Below are 6,160 nucleotides of genomic sequence, written 5' to 3' on the forward strand. Positions count from 1 at the left end.
TTTTGCCGGCGAGATAGTGCTTCCAGTGCCTAATAGCTTCCACTATGGCCTGGGCCACATTCTCCACTGCGGAGTGCCGAAGTTCAGGACCTTGAAGGGTACGGGAGAAGAACGCCACTTGTCTTCCTGCCTGGTTGAGGTTAGTGGCCAGTGCGAAGTCGGAAGCGTCACCCTCTACTTGGAAGGGAATGGCCTCATCCACCGCATGCATTGCTGCTTTGGCAATGTCCCCTGTCCTCGGCTGACAGGGGGAATGTGGTGGACTTGACCAGGGGGAGGACCTTGTCTGCGTAGTTAGAGACCCATTGGGCATAATATGAAAAGAAGCCCAGGCCCCTTTAGAGGGGTCTGAGGGTGTTGAGAAGAGGGAGTTCCAACAGCTCGTCAGATATGCGATGAAATTGATCAGTTTGTCTGATGGTCAGAGACGGACAAACAAGGATAATTATCGTCCATGGATGACAAGGGCTGGGAGATTCACACAGAGTGACGGCGTTCTCGTGATGTAGAGAAGAACAAGAAAACGGATGTTCAAACAACAATAACGTTTTCAGATGCCGGTTGATAACGTGGTGTTGAACATGTTCCGATTGTTTGCCTTCACTGACCGGAAAGGTCAAGACATAATCATATATAATATTTCACAAGCAAGGGAAATTCTGCAGATGCTGGAAATGCAAGCAACGCAAACAAAATTGCATATGTAATAATTGTCTGATTAGAGATCTTAACGTTCCTCTTGTGAATGTAATGGAGCCGATGCACAGGGGTTTCACCAGGAAGGGCCGAGCATGGGACATTGCAGATATCAGTGAAGGAACTGTCATCCTCTACTTGATGCGGAGGAGGAAGTGATGCTTCAGACATAAGTTCAAAAAGTATTAGCGAGGTACATGTGTTTAGAACGTTACGTACCCCGTAACGGGTTAAAGAACCAGTAGGAATGGAGCACACCTGGGGTCTGGTTTTGCTCTATACTGACACTATTTTCATTAGTATCTCCGCAATGCAGTCATATAGAACTAGTTAAATCGAACAGGTTAGTAGAGCTTATGCGCATATAGGTGTGGAAATATAAAACCCAAACTTCTTCAAGCTTAGCTGGTAAGTGATACTGTCTTACGATAGTAGGTAAACAAAGTCAGTTCAGTTGGTGTTCTTGAGTTGAGTTGAGTAGAATTGAGGGGAGAGAGAGGTGGTTTGTTGTTCACGTAAGCTGCTGACGTCGATTCTTCCCGTTGTCCTCTGAAACTTCCAAGTTAGCCAACCTTGACCAATTTAAGAGCACCGTCTTCAAGTGATAATCTACCAACTAAGGCAAGGGTAAGAAACACCGGTAGACTCCAAAGGGTCGCTCTTTCACGCACTAATAAATATAGATCGATACCACTTAATCGATCCTCAGTCCCACACTCGTGGGCACCTGAAAGTGTAGTGGTAATTTCACAACACCTTAGTGCGTCTACGCGTCCCTTCTTCTGTGCGTCCTGTGAAACAAGCAACTACGCTGGTTTAAATACTGTTGCGCTGAGCACCGGCTGTCCATCCAGTAGCTCGTCCTCTCTCTCTCTCTCTTTGTAGGCTCTCAGAAGCTGGCAGTATCCTTGCAGAAATCCCAAACAAACTGTGCAGTAACCGCCCCCCCCTCTCTCTCTGTAACAAGTTGTTTGTGCTGTACAGCTTTCTCTTTCCGATAGGCAGGGTTCTTAAAGGCACAGTCTATAATGAATAACTTAGGATCTCATCACAAGTATTGCAAAAATTTCTCTAAAGCGATGGACGTAGATTTAGTGGAAGTGTAATTTTCAGACTATGTTCGGGTAATGTGTTGACTTTCTTTGTTTCATTCTGACGAAATGCAACGACGCGACGATTTAATTGCACATTTGCCGGCCGAGGTTAATGAGTTGGGCTGCTCAATACTTGTCCAAACGATTAATCCCGATTTCCTGCTTAATGTTGAATCCACTGACATCAGGTTTTTAATCTCCGTCTGCGTCCTGCTCCACTGCCACAGTGAGGAACAGCATAAATGGAAGTAACGGCACTTCGTCCTCACCTTGAATATTGCTGTTGCCTCGATTGGGAAAGAACTGTGGGTTTTTGTTTTTGCACCGACTGAATTGCCCTCTCGTTTTATGGTGAATCCTGTCATGGTCTTGTCCGTGAAGTCCACATTCCAGTTCACGGTCCGGTCCGTCGGCTCCTTAATCCGGGTTTTCCCGTTTTCCCTTGTTCTATTTTGTGCCTTTATTGAGACACCTGATTTTAGTTTGGGCTGGCACATAAATATCTCTACAAATACCCTGCTGGACTGTTTCCTTCCCTTCTGCTTCCTTCTGAACCTCTACTGGCAACCTTCTCAGCATCCTCATCAAGTTCAGCCGCCGGACTGAGACCGAAGCCTTGCCACGCTAGAGAATGAACTATCTATCGTTGAGTTTGGAACTGCCTCCTTGTGTCCCCGTGTTTAGTGTCCGTGTTCTGTGTACGAGTCCCTGTACTACGTCCTGTGCTCCCCAAGGAGGGGTCCCATGTCTGTGTTCTGTTGTCCTGTGCTCAGGTCCAAGGCTCTGTGTTCCTGTGTTCCAAGACCAAGTCCAGGCGCAGTGTTTTAGTCCATTACAAATCTGAGCACCGGGTACTCGCCCAGCCCAGGGGAACCTCGCCCAGCCCAAGAATACCTCGCCAAGTCCGGTGCTGGAGAATCCTCGTCCCGTGCTCGATCGTCCCCATCCGTATCCTCGGCTGTCATCCCAGCCCTGCGTCCGATTAAGGGTTCCGGCCCTGCATCGTAGAAAGTTTCCTGGCCCTGCGTCCCAGAAGGGGTCCAGGGCTCCGTACCCAAGAGCCTAACCAAGCCGAGTCCAAGCGCCGAGCCAAACCGAGTACAAAAGCCTGGTCCTGCCCTGGAGGAACCTCGTCCTGCCGCGCAGCTTCTACTTCCAGCGCTAGAGGTTCCTTGTCTTGTCCTTGCCAAGGTCCTAGTCCCCAGTCTTCGCCAGGATCCTAGTCACGAGTCCTTGCCAAGATCCTAGTCCCGAGTCCTTGCCAAGATCCTAGTGCCGAGCCTTTGCCAGGATCCTAGTCCCGAGTCCTTGCCAATATCCGAGTTCCGACTCCTCGCCTAGAGCTGGGTTCCAATCCGAGTCAAGACCAGGTTCAAAGTCCCAACCAAGACCAGGTTTCGTGTCCTTGTCCAGACTCTGGTTCCGGATTTCCGAGTTCCTAGTCCAGGATCATTGTTCCTAATTCCATGTCCGGGTCACGTGCTTCTAACCCAGGCCCTGAATCTTCGTCTCGTCCAGGGCCTGGGTCAATGTCCTGCGACGTTTCTTCCCTTGCTATCTTGATAAACCAAGTCCTGTTCCGAGAACTTCAGGATCTGTGCCTTACTTTTGGGTCCGCCACCAGCGTGCCTTATAGCAGAACAGTCCAGTCAAATATGGACCCAGCGACACAGACACTGTTGTTTAACTCTCGCCATTCAGGGTTCCCTCCTGTTGAATGTCGCCCTACCCGGCTGTGTGGTCCCTAATCTGGGAAGGCCTTCTGGGTCGCCAGGAGGCTCCCATAGGGTGGCGGGGGGTGGGGGGTTACTGTCTTGATCCGGTCTGTGAAGTCCGCATTCCAGTTCACGGTTCGGTCCGTTGATTCCCTATTCCGGGTTTTCCAATTTTCCCTTGTTCCATTGGGTGCCTTAATTGAGGCACCTGATTTTCGTCTGGTCTGGCACATAAACAGTTCTACAAATACCCTGCTGGACTGTTCCTTTCCCTTCTGCTTCCTTCTGAACTTCCACCTGCAACCTCGTCAGGATCCCCATCAAGTTCAGCCGCCGGACTGAGACCGGTCTCTTGCCACGCCAATAGAGTGAACTATCTATCGCTGAGTTCGGAACTGTCTCCTTGTGTCCCGGTGTTTAGTGTCCGTGTTCTGTGTACGAGTCCCGGCCCTGCGTCCTGTGCTCCCTAAGGACGGGTCCCTGCTCCATGTTCTGTGTTCCTGTGCTCAAATCCAAGGCACTGTGTTCCTGTGTTCCAAAGCCAAGTCCAGGCACCGCGTTCCAACCCTGTATAAAGCTGAGACTCGTCTCCTCGCCCAGACCGGTGCTGGAGATTCCTCGTCCTTCCCTGGAGATTCCTCGTCCTGTGCTTCACCGTCCCCGTCTGTATCCTCGGCAGCTTAAGTCCTCAGGGATCTTGACATCCATGACCTTGAAACTGCTCACCGTCTTCACTTCTGATCCCTCTGAGCATTGGTATGTGTTACTTCGTCTTATCCTTCCTGAAGTCCTCAATCAGTTCTTCCGTCTTACTAACGTTCACCGCAAGGTTGTTGTTGCGACACCACTCCACCAGTTGACATATTTCGCTCCTGTACGACCCCTCGTCTCCATCTGAGATTCTACAAACAATGTTTGCATCATCAACAGATTTATAGGTGGTATTTGATATGCACATTTGATGATTCGATATGCACATGGATGTAAGGAAATCGAGGGATATGGGAAAGAGGGATTCGAGTTTGAATGTTTTTGACTTGTTTTTTACTTAGTACGGTAATCCATTATGGGCCAAACGGCCTTTCATGTATATTTCAATGCTGTATGATCTATGATATATGAATTCCTTCTAATTTTCTTTCTAGATATTTAAAAGCACGTGTTTGCAGCGCTGGGCTCTAGTGGCGCAATCGGTTAGCGCGCGGTACTTATATGGCAGTACACGGCGGAGAAATGCCGAGGCTGTGAGTTCGAGCCTCAACTAGAGCACTTGTGATTTTAATGCTTGCAACGCCCAGGTGACTGGGCGTTCCTCAAGCTGAGCATTCAACTGATATGTTACATTTAATTGTGTGCCTTCAAGACACCCTGCTTATTATTTTATGTAACTTCGAGGCGATGCGCCTTTGATTTTGATCTGAGCAAAGAGAGCGTGAGCTTACAAGCGCTGCAGGAGACCTTCCCTTATTCACTAAAAGGCATGTGCCCGCGGGGCTACAAGCATTCTCCCTGTTTGGTTCTTTCGTTCAACACGCGTAGCCTCACTTCCCTTTGCTGAACGTGTCTGAACAGGTGGTTTCTTTGTTGAATCAAGGCATCACGTGTCCCCCACATTCCAGTCTTCTCAATCCAATTAACTAAAAGCTGAAGCAACGAACCAGACCTTTCCTGAAGCCATGTTTCAAAAACACTCTAACTGCACCTCAAGCAACACACATGAAAGTTGCTGGTGAACGCAGCAGGCCAGGCAGCATCTCTAGGAAGGGGTACAGTCGACGTTTCAGGCCGAGACCCTTCGTCAGGAATAACAGTTAGTCCTGATGAAGGGTCTTGGCCCGAAACGTTGACTGTTCGTTTCCACCGATGCTGCCCGACCGGCTGAGTTCCTCCAGCGTGTTGTGAGTGTGCAAAAGAGATATTAATCGTAGCCTCAATGACCGTAAATGGTATCAAGATGCTGACATCTCAAACCTCATATATCAAAATTAAGATGCATTAATTCAAGAAAGAACTATATATTAATTTGCACATGTCCCGTGTTCACCAATCCTCTGTTAAAGAGAGGACAACACCCCCGATTCTACTGACGTGCTGAGATTTCGTTTCCAATGGTATGATCCTTCCGGCTCGAATGTGTTCCCTCCACTGCGACCTTTGATGCAATCGACTTGGCACTCCGTTCCTGAAGGCTGTTGTAACCAATATAATTCACGATCACAATAGGTCGTTTAATTGGCCGTTGATGTCCGGGTCTGCTTGCGATCCGACGGATCGGATTGGAACATGAGCAGTATTGAAATATCAGTGTGATGGCTTGTCTGGTGTGAGGGTGGACTCGGTGGATGTATTTGACGTGATCCATTACTCTACAGCTGGCATCATCCCACAAGTAATTCTGGCTGGTAACACTTCCTGCTGTCCATAAATGTATCGGCACATGGTTCAGTCACTGACTTTAATTAATTTATAATCCGCGGTGAAGAGAACGGACGAGACAGACAGCGGTGAGAAATTTGAAAGGCGCCGTTCAATTTAGCTCGTGGGCTGCAGCGCCACCGTGTGGACACCGGTGGAAGCGAGAGTACCGAAGATGTTTTAATTTTTGCTTTACAAATGCAAGCAGTTCTGCTACCTGTTACATGTCGCACCTTGACC

The 6,160-nt window shown here is 48.8% G+C and overlaps 1 non-coding gene across 1 annotated transcript; it reads left to right on the top strand.

Annotated features, from left to right (window-relative positions):
- Window positions 1–4,680: 4,680 nt before the first annotated feature.
- On the top strand, window positions 4,681–4,774 carry trnai-uau (transfer RNA isoleucine (anticodon UAU)). Its single transcript has 2 exons — window positions 4,681–4,718; window positions 4,739–4,774. It is a non-coding gene; the product is annotated as a tRNA-Ile (tRNA).
- Window positions 4,775–6,160: the final 1,386 nt, after the last annotated feature.

Source organism: Mobula birostris, chromosome 13 (genome assembly GCF_030028105.1).
Source record: "Mobula birostris isolate sMobBir1 chromosome 13, sMobBir1.hap1, whole genome shotgun sequence".
Classification (NCBI taxonomy): Eukaryota; Metazoa; Chordata; class Chondrichthyes; order Myliobatiformes; family Myliobatidae; genus Mobula; species Mobula birostris.